The sequence below is a fragment of the Equus quagga genome, chromosome 10 (assembly GCF_021613505.1).
Source record: "Equus quagga isolate Etosha38 chromosome 10, UCLA_HA_Equagga_1.0, whole genome shotgun sequence".
Lineage (NCBI taxonomy): Eukaryota > Metazoa > Chordata > Mammalia > Perissodactyla > Equidae > Equus > Equus quagga.
Genome location: NC_060276.1, coordinates 112,914,137 through 112,930,830, shown reverse-complemented (window position 1 = coordinate 112,930,830; position 16,694 = coordinate 112,914,137). Strand labels below are relative to the sequence as shown.

The window sequence follows — 16,694 nt, the reverse complement described above, 5'->3', positions numbered from 1 at the left end:
TTGTGGGTCCTTCTAGTTGTGACACGTGGGACGCTGCCTCAGCGTGGTTTGATGAGCAGTGCCATGTCCGCGCCCAGGATTCGAACTGACGAAACACTGGGCCGCCTGCAGCAGAGCGTGCGAACTTAACCACCTGGCCACAGGGCCAGCCACCAGCTATTATATTTCTATTGGACAGTGCCAGTCTAAAACATTTATTGATCTGAACTCCATCTCCAGTGTTCCAGGTTCTAACTCTGGCATCTTTTTGACTTGGGCACCTAAGATAAATATGTTATTAACTTTGCTATGCTTGAGATTCAAATTTGGAGCAACTCCCTACTTATATTTCTTTTATAAATTTTTTATCTATTGAATTCAAGTAAAAATAATGTGAGAGATGAAGGAATAACTGGGTTCGTGCTGAGGGTCCACACTCATGGAAAGAGGCCTGCGTTCTGCCAACCACACCCTACTTCGAGAATTGGTTCTTCTCAGAGCCCTGTTAAGGAAGTGCCATTGTAACAATTTACCACAAACTTAGTGGTTTAAAGTAATAAGATTTATTCTCTTACAGTTCTGGAGGTCAGAAGTCCAAAGTGAGTCGTCTGGTGCTAAAATCAAGGTGTGGGCAGGGCTCATTCCTTCTGGAGGTTCTGGGGACAAATCTGTTTCTTGTCTCTTGGAAGAAGCTTCTAGAGGCTTCCAACAATCCTTGGTTTGTGGCCACATCACTTTAATCTCTTCTTGCTTTGTCACCTGACCTGCTCTTTGACTCTTAGTCGTCCCCCTCCTTCTAAGAAGAACCCTTGTTGTTACACCAGGCCCACCCAGGTAATCCAGGATGATCTTCCTATCTCAAGATCCTTAATTCGATCACGTCTGCACAGTCCCTTTTGCCATAGAAGGTCACATTCACAGGTTCCAGGGGTCAGGACATGGACATCTTTGTGGGGCCATTGTTCAACCTTCCACAGGAAGCCTGAGCTATGAGTCTCTTGTTCTTGGATTTATGGGCTCTTATTTTTAAACATGATTTTAGTGATTTGTGAATGGTTGGCATATCATTCATTTCTTTATTCTTAAAATCAGATTTTTGGAAATATACCCAAAACTAAAGAGCTGAATGTTTCTAGGAAATAGTGATCATGAAATGTCCAATTACAATATAGAAATCATTTCTGAGCAACCTTATTTCAATAGTTTCATTGACCTGGAAGGAATTAAAGTTCTATTTATATGTAATTTTATGTGCATAAACCAAAGTTAAGTAGACGTTAAAATAAGAATCAGTCTATTATCTAGTCTTCAGAAAGCAGATTGGCATTCAACAAATACTGTTGATACCCTACTGTAAACACTTTTCATTGTGATTTCAGTCAATTCTCTCATCAACAATGAGAAATAGGTATTGTGTCTATTTGACAGACGATGGGATGGAGAAACTTGAAGAAATCAAACGATTTCCAAAGAACTGCATTTGGTTAGGTCTTCTGCTCTAAGAGCAGTGACATTCCAATATTCCAAATCAATTCTCCCCCCAAAATTGAATACATCAAAGCGCACATTTTTACAAAGTGCCTTCTCACACATTATCAGCAGTGATCCTGTTTAACTTGACTCTTGCCCAGCATGGTCAAGGGACATATGTAGAAGAAGTGGGGAATTCCTGAGGCTCCACCCTCCCAATGCCACCACCTTCCTCTCTAAGTGTACATTCTCTCAGAAGCAGACTCTGACACCAGGATTCCAGTGTGCATGGTTTATTTGGGAGATGACCCCAGGAAGTTCTAATAGGGAAGCTGGGAAGTGGGACAGAGAAGGGAAACAAGTTTATAAAAATAAGTTACCGCTGTGATTTAATCCTGCTAGGGAATTCTAGGAGACAGTAGGACACGAGCTCAGAGTTATCCCCCACTGAAGGCAAGGGAGCTGGGGTATTTATACTCCCATCAGTCATTGGTTGAGGGCTTCTGGGGAGGGGGGTTCTGCACTTTCAGCTCATGCACACAGGCAAAGCCAGCTCCTGCCAACAGAGAAAGCTCTCTGGCATCAAGAAATGAGGCTGGCCATTCACCACAATGCACCACCATTTGTTACTGACCTGGTGAGATGAAGAAATACTACTGAGGAACTTGTGCTCCTGGTGACAAGTTTCAGGACACAAACTCCTCTGGGGACAGTAAGGGCAGGACATGTAGGTGTCCTAAGGCATTATGGGCTGAATTGTGTCCCCTCAAAATTCATATTTGAAGTCTTAATCTCTAGTACCTCAGAATGTGACTGTATTTGGAGAATAGGGTCTCCGAGAAGTAATTAAGTTAAAATGAGTTCATTAGGGTGGCCCTCATCCAGTACGACTGACGTCCTCACTCATAAGAAGTGGAGATTAGGACACACACAGCCACAGAGAAAAGAGCAGAAAGACCATGTGAAGACAAAGGGAGAAGATGGCCATCAGTAAGCATAAGAGAGAGGCCTCAGAAGACAATCCTGCCTTGATCTCAGACTTCCAGCCTCCAGAATCACGAGAAAATAACTATCTGTTGTTGACGCCCCCCAGCCTGTGGTACTTTGTTATGGCAGTCCTAGCAATCTAGTACATGAGATAAGCTCAGAAAAGGTAGAAACCTCATGGAACCAAAGAACAAAAGTTCACCTGATCTTGATTTTCAGTTGAAAGCAGACTGAAAACTGGGCCTCACAAGCAATTTGACTTTGGGGGTTTTAAGCAGGAAATGTCAGAATGGGGTAACTGGCTTGTAGCAACTAGTGAGCATAGCAGCGTTGCCTTTTTGATCCTTCAATATTGGCTGCAAGTGATAGAAAACCCAAATAATCTTGGCTTAAACACATAGATATGTTTCTCTCTCACATAGGAGTAGGTAGTTGGACCAGTATGGGCTCTCTGGAGTCAGGGACCCAGGCTCTGCCATCTAACATCTCCACCAGAAGGCTCTCCCCTCGTGGCCAAAGATGGCTTCTTGAGCTCTAGCAAACATGTCTAAATTCCAGCCATGCGAGACAATAAATGTGAAGAAGAACATCCCTTCTTTCTTGACAGCCATGTCCTAGAAGTTGCACATGGCACATCTCCTTACATCCCAACTGCCATAACTCCATTACATGGCCATGTCCTACTGAAGTGAAGGCCTGGAAATGTAATCTTTATTCTTAGTGGCTATGAAATAGTGGTCTTATTTCTAAGAAAGAAGGGGAGAATAGATATTGGGGTACCACTTGCAATATTGGCTATGCATAAATTGCAGATCAAATGTCAAAGTTTACAGATAAATAAACTGAGTTTCAAAAGAATAAGTGATTTGCCCCAAGTCTCACGGTGAACAAGAGGCAGATTTAAAAGCCATGGTGTCTCCCAAAGATAATTAGATCACTTTCCATCAAGTATTTTGTCCAGAGGAATCAGTAGTACTTCCAGTTTCGTCAGCTAACTTGCTGGGTCCCAGTGTATTGGTTTCAATAACTAACCTGTATTAAATCTAAAGGTCTTGTTTATGGAAAAAAAAAAAACCACCAATATTCTAACAGTAGTTAAAATTAATTCAATTCAATTTAACGACATTAATTGAACAACTGACATGCCCAAACATTCTCCCAAATGCCAAGATACATATCTATCTGCCCCCTACTAGACAACTTTATAGGGCAAGCAAAATGTCTTCATTTTGGGGCAAAGGGGGCGCCAGGGGAGGGTTATAACTCTTGTCTCTAGCCCAGTGCCTGGGATATAGTAGGCAGGGCCAGGCTGCAGGAAGCCTTGTATGTCAAACCAAGGAGTTTGGACTTTGTTCTGAGGGCAATAGAGAGCAAAGCAGGGTATTGCAGGCTCTGTGTTCTTTAAAGATAACCCAGTTGTGACCTAGTCATGCTCAGAATTATCACCCAGTTGCACAGAATGCTATAGTCATCTGAACTCTTAACTCCGGCTAGAGGATCTGCTTCCAAGATGGCACACTCACATGGCTATGGGCAGGAGACGTTGGCTGCTCACTGGCTGTTAACAAGAGGCCTCAGCTCCTCGCCGTGTGGACCTCTCCATAGGGCTGTTTGAGTGTCCTCACTGCATTTCAGCTGACTTCCCACATAGCAAGAAATCCAAGAGAGAGAGAACAAGGATGAAGTTGCAGTGCCTTCTATGTCCTAATCTCAGAAGTTACCCTCCATGGCTCCCACTGTATTCTCTTCATCAGAAGCCCGTCACTAAGTACAGCCCCACATAAGGGGATGGGGACTAAGCCTCACCTTTTGAAAGTAAGAATATCAAAGAATCTGTGGACATATTTTAAAACCAACACACCACACATTCTGGTTTTCCTTCTCCCACACTGTTACTCCTTCTCAGCCTTTTCTACTAGCCTCCATTTCCACAGAGATCAGTCTCACCCTATTTTCTTTCTTATATATCCTCTCTCCAGGTCATCTTTCCAGTCCTAGCACCTTCAATGCCATCTATGTATAGATGACTTCAAATGTGCATCTCAAGCCCCAGGCTCTCTCTGCTGCATTCTTGACCTATCCATTGGGATGTCTCACTGAACTTAGGACATCCAAACTGAACTCTTGATCAGTTCCCTAGAACTCACTTCACCCCACCCACCTCACCCATTCTCCCTACTCTAGAACAAACAGTATCCAAACTGGTTCAAGCCAGGAGCCTGGGCATCATTCCTGGCAACTCACTCTTCCTCCCTGACTTGTGGTCAGTCTGGCACTAAATCCTATTACAGACCCTGTCTCAAGCCCATCTCCCTCTCGCCTTCCTCCCTGCCACCACCCAGCCACAGCAAGATCATCTCTCGCCTGAACCCCCATAATAGCCTCTCCTTGCTTCTTTTGCCCCTTCCAGTCCACATCGCAAAGTGTTCCTCTTAAAATTTAAATCACATCATGTCAGTCCTCTCCTTAAAACCTTTCAGTGACTTTTTTCCATTGGATTAAGAATAAAATCCATTCTATTTAAAATGGCATAAAAGGCCCTGCTTGATCTAGCCTTTGGCTATTTCTGAACCAATTTACATCATTCTCCCTCATGCTCACTATGAACGAATGAATGAGTGAAGCTATCTTGATAACACTTGCTTTTCTAACTGCCTTCCCTTCCTCGTCTCACTTCCCCACTCCGCTGTCGACGTTCTCTTCACCTCATAAATAAACCACTTGCACGCAAATCCTTGTCTCATGGTCAGCTTCTGGGCGAGCCCAAACTAAGACACTCCCCATCCCCAATTTCCACCTAACTCTTGAGCTTGGAAGATAACTGAGAGAAATAGAGGAAGCAGTGGAAAATTCCAAGTTTTTCCTAACCAGTGGAAAGTTTCAAATTGTGCCTTACCACTCCTGGCATGGGAAATTTGAAGATGCATTAACACACACTGGTACTAGAGAGCTTGATAGCCTGGGTGTTTTTGACTGGGCTGTTAAACACCTACACTTGCAGGAAGGTGAGATGCTTTGTGGTATGTCTGGGCCTGTTGGACTTGGACTCTGTATCTTGAAGATGGATGGGAACCCAGAATTCATCTTAACTGGTTAGGTACAAAGGACTTGCCATACTGATGAAAACAAAACGAAAATCAAAACCAAAAAACCCTCATGGACTTTGTTATCCCTATTGAGAAAAAATTTTATTTCATTTGTTTGGCAATATTTAAACATCAGCAAAAGAACTTTTAACTTCTCAATTTGTGTTGGAGAATATTGTGAAGTTTCCTGGAACCTCACCATAAACAAGCATACTAAGAATTCTGGCACAGTATATTTTTGCAGAAAAATAAGGAAGCCCATGAAGAAATACTACACTACTTACACAATCCCTGGAATGTTTTTAAATTAACTTCAGCTGTGGAGACGGCCATTTTCTGATTAATTTGATCAATGTAGACGGCGAGCTATAATAATGCATTAAAGGCACTCTGGGCAATTCAGCATTTTGCTCAGACTCCCACAGCTCAGGGCCTCCTCTCCACAAAGACTTGCTCACCTACATTGACACTTCCCTGCCTCAGGACCAGTTTCCCTGGGCCTACTATATGCCAAGCATTGTTTAGGAAGAGAGATCTGAGAGAGAAAGAGAACGGGTGCGAGTGCATGTGCGAGCCAGCAGCAGGCCCGCCCAGCCAGACCTCCCATGGCGGCAGAGGATGTTGGTGGGATCATTTCAGTCCAAGATCAGGAATTCTCTTGCTAGGTTCATAAATTTCTTGTTATTGATTACCCTAGGTTTATCAGGTCCCTTGGGGCTGGGTCAATCCAGCCAAATGCATAAAAGCTGGTTATATTCAACACATACTAAATTCCAATGGTTTGATGGTGTGCTTTAACCATGCATCCTTGATATCTTAGAATGCACTGGTCCAATTTTATATGTTTAAAAACCTGCTTCATTAAATATGGAACTAAATGCAATTCATATTGATAGCTTTGTAAGATTTTTTTAATGAATGGATTCACATATAAGGAAAAAGTCATGTGTGCTAGACTTTAGGAAAAGAAATGGTTCTCAAAATACTACTGTGTGATCAGCATAGGCTAACTTCTGCATCAAACCATCACAATCTCAGTAGCAGAACACAAGAAAGTTTTTTCTTTGCCTGCCTCAAAGTCCAAGGCCTGTTTGAGAGACTCTGCTACATACTTTCACATGGGTCCAGGGTCCATCCATCTTGGGGAGCCATCTTCCTCCAGGTCCTCAGACTCCTTCTTATTCAATGGGCTGATAGAAAAGGAGTGCATCAAGGATCCCGTGGGAGGGTTGTGAGCCAGGCCCAGAGGTGGTCTACCCACATTCCATTGGCCAAAACCAGTCATGTGGCTCCACCTAACTGGCAGGCTGGCTGGGAAGTATAGTGTAGGTTTGTGCCCAGGAGACGCAGAAAGGGTTTTGATGAGCACTTAACCTTCTCTGCCATGATCATTCATTTGCAACATATGAAATTATAGATATTTGGCCTTTTTTTTTTTTATTTTTTTGCTGAGGAAGATTCACCCTGAGCTAACATCTGTTGTCAATCTTCCTTTTTGTATGAGGCACTGTGACAGCATGGCCACTGACAGATGAGTGGTGTAGGTCTGTGCCCAGGAGCCGAACCCGGGCTACCAAAGCAGAGCATGCCAAACTTAACCACTGGGCCACCAGGGCTGGCCCTAGATATTTGGCCATTTTTAACTTATAAAAAGGACAGTTTCATACTAGTTTCTGAAACTAGTAAAATTAGTTTAACCTAATAGTTTGTGTTCCTTATCCCAAATACTCACAACCAGATATTAAAGTAAAAGAATTATTGAATTAGTGATGAGAAAGCTAGTAAGTGGGCATGAAATTAGAGCAAAGGACAAGTGGAAGGAGAGGATGCTGGGAAAATAATCAGAATCATTTGCTAACTTTAACTTGCAATGTCATGTGAGAACTACTTACAAACTAAAAGTTAAGGCTTTTTCAGCAGTTTTTAAAGATTTGATAAGATAGTGTGCCTTGCTATTATTATCACTATCATTCTTGCCTGTGCTGGATTCCTTTCTTCCCCTCAGTAATATTGTTTCAAGTTAAACAGAAATATTTTAATAATTTTTTATCCATAATTTTAAATAGCTGCACATGTGCATTAAGAAAAACTGGCAAGCATAAACTGCAGAGCTGGATTCTTGATGTAATAAATGACTTTCCTCCAGCATCTACAAATCAGCAAGTAATTATTAGCAATTCTATCCACTAGTGATTTCTCCCCTTTAAACCTGTGTTTTCATTTTCGTGACCAGATGTAGAATTTGATGATTAAACCAGTGAAATCCCGTTTGTGGCTGTCCCTTTGAAGGTATCTCTCAAAACTGGGTGACTACATGGACAGCACACCCATTTATTAAAAGGCATGTTGCTCATTTATGGACTCGCGTGGTTCTCTGATGGTTTTTCCTACAATGTTGTTTCAAGCTGCTTGGTTTCCTTTAGGAAATATGCACAGAACATGTCGCTGCATCCACAGAGCAGCTGGAGGCTGAACTGGTGTTTTCTGATTTGTGGAGTTGCCTGAACGGCAGAATCCATTTTATAGTTCTCAGTCATGAGTTGATTCTTAACTGTTTCCATTTTTAAACAAATGAGAGTAAGGCTAGATTTAATGACATATTTCTGACCTCTTCCAACAGAGCTATAATACTAAGATGCATTTGTGACTGGGAAGGATTTCTTTAAAGTGGATGAGAAATCTTACTTTGTTATCAAGTTTTTGATAGCCCACGTGTTAGTCATTAACATTTTGGCAAGTTTTACAAGTGATACTTTGTACAACATCAAAAATGATGACTTGGGAGAAATTAATATACCTCAGATTTCTCAGGTTCACCTTTTCACCTAAAGGCAAGCATGTGAAAGCAATAAAGCTCGAGAAAGAGGATTTCTCTGGAGAGTTGTGGTAATGTGCAAACAGTATATGAATTTCATCTTCTGGTAACTTTCTCCTGTTAGTTAACCCCAGGCAGTATTCTTTACAATCAAAACTAATTGACTTTGACCAATACATATGAAATGGGTTTGGCCACCTGTACAAGGGACTCTGGGCTCTTTCACCAAAGTTTCTAATTAGGCTTTTTTTGAGAAATATCATATTTCAACAAATTTCAATTTGTTTTTATGTGATTTCACATCTAACAATTTCAGTAATCTTGTTGGAGCTTATTAAGTTCACTCTACTTCTATGGAGGCTGTTTTGTGTTTTGCAAAATCCTTGATATTTCCAATTGCTTGAAATCCTTCTATAATTCTCCAGAACTTTTAGGATGGACAAAATGTTTGACATGGACACAGGCCTTTTCTTTCTGGCCCCTGCTTATCTCCCTGCTTCTCCATGCCACTGTTCTTTCTGCTTCCCTTCCCACTCCCCTGCTCCAAACACACGCTACTTTCTTTGTTGTTGTTAGTGCCGTCAGGTCGATTCTGACTCCTAGTGATCCTGTGGACAGCAGAGCGGAACCCTGGCTGATCTTGCTGCGCCATCCTCTCACCTTCTGGCAGCACTCTATCAGACAATGCTCCGCTGCTATTCACAGGGTTTTCATGGCCAGTGTTTTAGGAAGTGGGTGGCCAGGTCCTTCTTCCTAGTCTGTCTAGTCTGAAATCTCCACTGAAACCTGTCCACTTGGGCCACAGTGGTGCGAGTGCCAAATCTTAACCCTTAGACCACCAGGGGTGGCTATACCACTTTCTACTCTTCAGTTTGTGGGTCACCAACTCCACATATTCTTAGTAGCCCCATCCTTGGCAAGGCTATTTTCTCTGCCTGGAACACTTTTTCCACCCAACAGACTCTTCCCACTTCACCCAGGAAAGTTCTTCCAGTCACCAGAATTTATTTCAGGCCCTATTTCCTCCAGAAAACCCCTCATCCACCCCCCTCAACCTCATGACTCCTATATCTTCCCCTAGCTCTTGAGAACTTCCTCCTTTGGTAGGTTCCATCATGTTGGAGTCTAATTATCTGTTTACTTGCCCATCTTCATCCATAGACTAGAAGTTCTTTGTGGCCAAGGGTTGTCCTCATATACTTCTAGAGTCTCAATGCCTAGTACAGTGCCTGACATGTGTAGTTTCCTAATAAATTTTGAGGGAACAAATGGATGGATGAATGCATGAATAACGTAGAGGAGGAAGAATCATTTTCTCTCTACCTCTCTAGGTTCTTGGCTGAGACCTCCCTGTAATAAAAGACCAATTAACAGGAGAAAAACAAACAGAAGTTTATTAACATGTATCCCTCCTTTATATATGGGAGAGACCCAGGGAAACTCATTCCCCAAAATGGCCCAAGCTACCAGCTTAAATACCATCTTTAGCTGAAGACTAAAGAAAGATGTCAGTTGGGGGGCATTATGGGAGGTGACCAGACAAAGCACAGTAAACAAGGGTAAGGTTGTTATGCAGATTTAAGTCCTGCCTTCAAGAGATTCTAGAGATTTCTTCATCCTCCTCTTCCTGGTACAGAGACGGAGACATCCTTATAAATGGAGATTTCCCTTATACATGTAAATGTCTCTTACAAAAGGGGAACTTCTACTCAGTTTTCAGAGCTTCTTCTGTGTCTGCTGTTTTCTTAAAAATTATCAGCCCAAAATAATCCTATGCCAAAGAGGCACATTTTGGGGTGGCAAATTCTTCTCCCCTTCAATAGTTTGGTGAATTGTGTTCCCCTCTGACTTCTAATAGCAAGGAAAAGTCACCCAGTCTTTTTTGGTCCTAGTTTCTTCATGTGTAAAATGGTACCTTAGAACTGGATGATATCTAAGGTTCTTACCATGCCAGGTTCGTTTTTGCCCGCCGCCTGGAAAGCCAAACACCGAGACAATGAGATTGCAGCAGAGAGAGAGTTTACTCACAAGGCAGCCATGCCAGGAAGTGAGAGCATGAGTCTCAAATCTGCTTCCCTGAAAATAGGGACTCAGGGATATTTATGGAATAGGTGGCAAGGTGGTCTGAAATGTGGAGAGAGGTGATTGGAGGTGAGAGAGATGAGGTAACTGATGATCTGTGCAAGCGTAGTCAGAATCCATGCCTCTTCATAGGACCCATGTTCACAAAATGGTGGCATTAGCATGATCTGAGGGTGGAGTTTTTAGCTTCCTGAGGTCAAAATGTTGCTTATTGGACATCTGCGTGGGCCCAGTTGATGAGTTGGTGGCTGGGAGTGGACAAAGGGGTTCTAATTCCTGAAAAACAGCCCAAACACCCATTAGTATGGTGACCGAGGCTCCAGGGAGATGTTATCTATAGGAACCTAGTGGGAGTCAGGTAGCATATTGCCTAAACAGCACAGTTAACAATGGGTGAGTTAAATAGCTAAAAGCTATAATCAGTAATTGCAAACAGGAAAAAAAACCTTTAGTTCTGAACTACTTAATCATCGATGGCTAACTCTTTGCTGGTTTCAATCCTTCCTATTCTTTGGTCATTCCTCATTCTTGAGGGATTCAGGGAGACGACCAGTCTAGCTACTTCCTGCTGAATTGGGGCCTAGATCTGGGTTAGAGGAATGAAACTGTTTAACATTCATTTGGAAATATTCACTTGTTCTTGGCTTCATGTTCACATTTTTGCATTATTAGAATTTTGTATCTTGCTCAACAGTTTTCGAACTTCTAAAAGCACATTTTATAATCAAGTGTCTGGCCAGAAGGTTAAGAAGTATAGACTACCCAAATTTTAACAGTCCCTGAAAAATAGACCTAATCCCAGTGAGGCCTCCATCTGATCTCCAAGTTGAGGCAGACTTCTGGTCTCAGTTCCTGACAGTCTTTTGTTTTACTGGATATGCATCAGAGATGGGAGCAACGCCCTATACCCTGATCTTTCAGTTGTCATTGATGATGGCCGTCAGCACAGACTCTCTGCCTGGGAGTCATCACATTCCTAAGGAACTCAAAAGAACAAAGTTATCAATTTATAGTAGCTGGGAGGGTCCATGAAATCTACAGAGCATGTCTGGGTTAGTTAATCAGAGGTCATTCAAAGTTACAATATAGTTTCTTTTCTACAATATGGCTTCCCTTATGTCAACCTTGTGTTGACCAGTATCAAGGTCACTTTCCTTAAGGTGAAATTCTACAATAGTCTCTGCTTACAGTGAAATTGATTCCTACATACATTAAAAAGTAAAGTCATGTGAAAACTGTGGCAGCAATGAGAATGTGCTTTGCAGATCTCCAACTGCTGGGGGCATAATTGACCGAGGGCCCCAACTACTCTACTCTTGGAAATCCATCCCAACATTTGAGCAAGGCCACGCCTCCCACAGGCTGCCCCTGCCATGCCTCCTTCCAGGCTGAGGGATACTAAGGCAGGACCTTTTATGGGAAACACAACTCTCCTCTGAAGGTCAACTTTGGCTTCAGGACTCCCCCTCAGCTTTGCTAAACCTTCCTTAGGCTGCCCAGCAGCCTTGGGTGCTTCCACCCAACCTTCTTTCCCTCTCTCCTTCACCCAGGGTCAGACTTCCGTGGTGGTCCGATGGCTCTCCCAGCCTTCCTCAGCTCCGTTACCATTTTCTCTCACAGGTGTTTCTCCTAGTACAATCCTTGCACATTTAATTCCATCCTGGCTTCTGCTTCTTTGAGGACTCAGACTAAAGCAGAAACCTAGTTCAAACTCAGATATATTTAAGTGATTGAGTCAATGGCAGTTTTAAACTTTATACCTTATTCAACACATCTAATAATAATATTAATCCTACTAGTACTAGTAAGAGAAATCAATCAGGGAGCATTTACTGTGTTAGTCACTGTTTCAACCCCTTAACATATATTAAATCATTTCATTATCACAGAAACCCTTAAGGTAAATACTTTTGTTATCTGCATTTTAGACGTGAGATAGCTGAGGCATAGAAAGGTGGAGTAACTTGCTGAAAGTCACAGGTTAATATATAGTAGAGCCAGGATTCAAACTCAGGAAGGACACCATAGTCCTAACCACCATATTATATACCCTCTCAATAGCAGAGCTGATCCTGCTCTCTTTCTAGTAACATTCTCCTCAGTTGGCTTTCCTGACACCATACTAACCTGATGCCCTTATACCTTTCTGAGCATTGTCTGAGTCTCTTTCTGGGTCTTCCTTCTCCGTGGCCCACCTCTCACATGCTGGTTTCCTTGGAGCTCTACCCTAAGTGTCCTTGTCTTCTGACACTACATCCATTCCCATAGATCCAGTAAACCAACTACCTGCAGATAACTTCCAAATCCAGTCCTGCTTCCTGCATTTATGGCCCAAATATCCAACTTCTACTCAACACCTTCCCTTGCTTGTCTGTCTAGTAAGCCCTCAAAATCAGCACATCCCAAAGAGGACTCATCATTTACCCTATTCCCTAACATGTTCCTCCACCCATATTCCCCATTCCAGAAATACAACACTGCTGTCTGCCTGATAATGCATCCCTCCCACACTCCACATCTGATTGATCAGAATATGATCTCCGTGAGGACAGAGATCTTACGTCCCTCTTGGTTGCTGCTGAACCTCTGGATACTGACCCAGTACCTGATACGTTGTATGTGCCCAATAAATACTTGCTGAATGAATGACTAATCTATTACCAAGTCTTTTGGTTCCACCTTGATTCCATTTCTCCCCACCTCCACTGCTACTGTTCCAGTCCAAGTAACCAGACTCTTTCTTCAAAGCCAACCAGTATCCCTGCTTCTATTCTGTCCATTTTCCAGTCTGCTGCCGTGATTATATTTTTCTAAAAGAAAATCTTATCAAATAACCTCCCTATTTAGAACACTTCAGTGTTGTCCCATTGCCATTAGACTATAAGACCCTGTAGCCCTAACTTGACTCACAAGACGCTGCATGTTGTAGCCCCTGCCCGACTCTTAAGGCTCATTTCCCACCAGCCAAGTCCTTCTTCCCTTTGCTCCAATCCTCTGGTCTTCTATTGGTTCCTCAAGCACAGGTGTGGTGTCTCTTACCTCTGAGCCTGCACTCATTCTGTTACCTCGGCCTGTAATATTCTTTTCCTCACTCCATGTGGTTGACCCCTGTTCATCTTCAGTCTCACTTAAAGGTTGTACCCTCAGAGGGAACATCTTGGATCCTTTTGACTAGATTATGTTTATTTGCTTTAAGCTTCTATAGCTGACTGAATACATTTAGTGCCTCTATTACCCTCACCCTCTTGTCTAAAAGTTCATTATCAGGGGCCCCGTCTGCCGTATTCATTTCTTTATCCCCACTACCTAGCACAAGACTCAGTACATATTACTGCCCTATTGAGAATTAAGCTGGCTTTTTTGGCATCAGGAAATAGGTAAGACCCCTCCTATTGGAGCTGGGGAGCATATTGCTTGAAAACTTGTAATCAAGAAGTTAGCAGGTCATCTCTGGTTTTGTGGATAGATTGGAATCTAATTAAATGAATTCCACATTCCTTATAAAAATATGGAATTAAAATACCATGGGAAGAATTTTCCCCCATGAAGCTTTCCTGTTTATCATGTTTTCTTTTTAAAGCCAACTCAAATGTCACCTCTCCTGTGACACCCTCCTCTCTTTCCCAGGCAAAGTTAGTTCCTCCCTCCACGCTGCTCCCCAAACATCAGCTCCATGTTGTTAAAGGAAGAGAAAACAGATGTGGACACTCAAGGTTTATTACAGGCACGCGTGGTCAAGAAACTGACCCGCCGAGGATCTAGGTGGGAGAGTTTTTTGTAGGGTGAGGCAATGTTACCTTATTCACCAAGGTATGGGGATAGCTGTTTTTACCAATAAATTTCAATGTTTGTGTTCAAATCTTAAGACAACAAGACAGATAACACATTTAAAAAATGGGCAAAGGACCTGAATAGACCTTTCCCCAAAGAAGATACGCAAATGGCCAATAACACGTGAAGGATATTCAGCATCATTAGCTATCAAGGAAATGCAAATCAGAACCACAATGAGATACCACTTCTCACCCACTAGACTGGCTGTAATTAAAAAATGGACAATAACAAGTGCTGGTGAGAATGTGGAGAAACTGGAACCCTCATACATTGCTCCTGGGAATGTAAAATGATGCAGCCATCTTGGGAAACAGTCTGGCATTTCCTCAAAAAGTTAAACGTAGAGTTACCATATGACCCAGCTATTCCACTCCTAGGTGTATACCCAAGAGAAATGAAAACATGTGTCCACACAAAAACTTGTACACAATTGTTCATAGCAGCATTATTCATAACAGCCAAAAAGGGGAAAGAACCTAAATGTCCACCAATGGATAACAAAATGTGGTCTATCCATACAATGGATATATTCTTCAGCAATAGAAAGGAATGAAGTACTGTCACGTGCCACAGCATGGATGAACCTTGAAAACATGCTAAGTGAAAGAGGCCAGATACAAAAGGATCACATAGCATGTGATTACCTTTATGCGAAATGTCCAGAACAGGCAAAGCCAGAGACGAAAAGTAGATTTGTGGTTGCCAGGGGATGGAGGGAGGGGAGAGTTGGGAGTAACTGCTATTAGGTATGGGGTTTCTTTTTGGAGTGATGGAAGTGTTCTGGAATTAGATAGTGGTGATGGTTGTATAACACAGGGAATATACTAAAAACCACTGAAGTATACACTTCAAAATAATGTTATGTGAATTATATCTCAATTTTTTAAATGCTAAAAAAAGATTCTCAAGTATATCACTGTATTTGGACCAGCATTTACTCAACACACTTTATGTTCAGTAGGCCATGGTTTCTTGTTTGAGAATTGTTTGTTACATGCAGACTGGGTCAAGATTATGGTATCCTTTGCAGAATCGTTAGGAACAGATTAGATTATGACAGATGGCTGTGTTATTTCTCAGTGAAGACATTGTAACGATACTTACCATGCCGTCCTATACTGTAATGTATCTGTTTCCAACAGACTGAACTTAGAGAGCAAAGATCAGGTCTTTTTCATCACACTTTGTGACTAAGACAGTGCTTGGGGGGCCGGCCCCGTGGCCGAGTGGTTAAGTTCATGCGCTCCACTTCCCGCGGCCCAGGGTTTTGCTGGTTCGAATCCTGGGTGCGGACATGGTACCACTCATCAGGCCACATTAAGGCGGCATCCCATGTGCCACAACTAGAAGGACCTACAACTAAAAATACACAACTGTATGCTGGGGGGATTTGGGGAGAAAAAAGCAGGGAAAGAAAAAAAAGTGCGTGGAATACCACAAGTGCTCAATAAATGTTTCACTTTAATGCAGTGGTCCTTAACAGGGGACAATTTTGCTCCCCAGGGGACATTTGGCGATGTCTAGAGACATTTTTGGCTGACACAGTTGGAGTGGTGAGTTCTACCGACATCTCTAGGCAGAGACCAGGGATGCTGCTAAATGTCCTGCAATGCACAGGACAGCCCCTAAGAATAAAGATTTATCTGGCCCAAAGTATCACTCATGTAAAGGTTGAAAAACCCCATTCTGCATGATTGAGTGAATGACTTAATAAATCCTCCAAATTAATTTCATTAGAGCATGAAAAAAAAAGTAAGTCCCCCTCGCGGAAAAGTAAATAATAAAATCGTCCTTGCATTTGGTGTTCTCAGTTAATGAAATGTCCCAGACCGGATCTTTGTGGCTCTTAACTGAATAACCAAGTTGGTGGGAGAGGCAGACCACAAGGGAAAACTACAAGATTAGTTAACTTCCTGACCTTGACTAAGATATTATTAACAAGTGTAAAAGTCAGTCCTGCCAGAGAAAGCGCATGGTGAAATGTGCATTCCTTGTCCGTTAAAGAGCCCAGGAAACATTTTACAGTGTCTTTAATATGCATGAGGAAACAACCCCAGCCCGCCGCAAAATGTACAGCTCAAGTCTTTTCTTCCAGAATCTGGTAGCACCCCTGTCCCATACTAGGCCAGGAAGTAGGTCGATATGCTGTAAGCTTCATCCATGGCTCCGCATACTTAGGGGCACTTGGTGGCAGGGCTCACACTTTCAGGCCTCCAGAGCAAGCCACGGCTGGGTGGCCCTCGGTTTTTACGTGAGCTAAGAATAGTTTAACATTTTTAAGTAGTTAAAGCTAAATCAAAAGAATATTGTTACATGACAGGTGAAAAGTATATTAAGTTCAAATTTCAATGTCTATAAATAAGTATTATCGAACCCAGCCACACCCATCTGTTTACTATTGCCTATGGCTGCTTTTCCCTTGGGCAGAGACAGAATGGACT

The 16,694-nt window shown here is 42.4% G+C and overlaps 1 protein-coding gene across 2 annotated transcripts in view; it reads left to right on the top strand.

The window, feature by feature from the left end:
* Positions 1 to 16,694, top strand: part of EGFL6 (EGF like domain multiple 6) — a 65,146-nt gene that overhangs the window by 7,952 nt on the left and 40,500 nt on the right. The gene's annotated exons all lie outside the window — the stretch shown is intronic.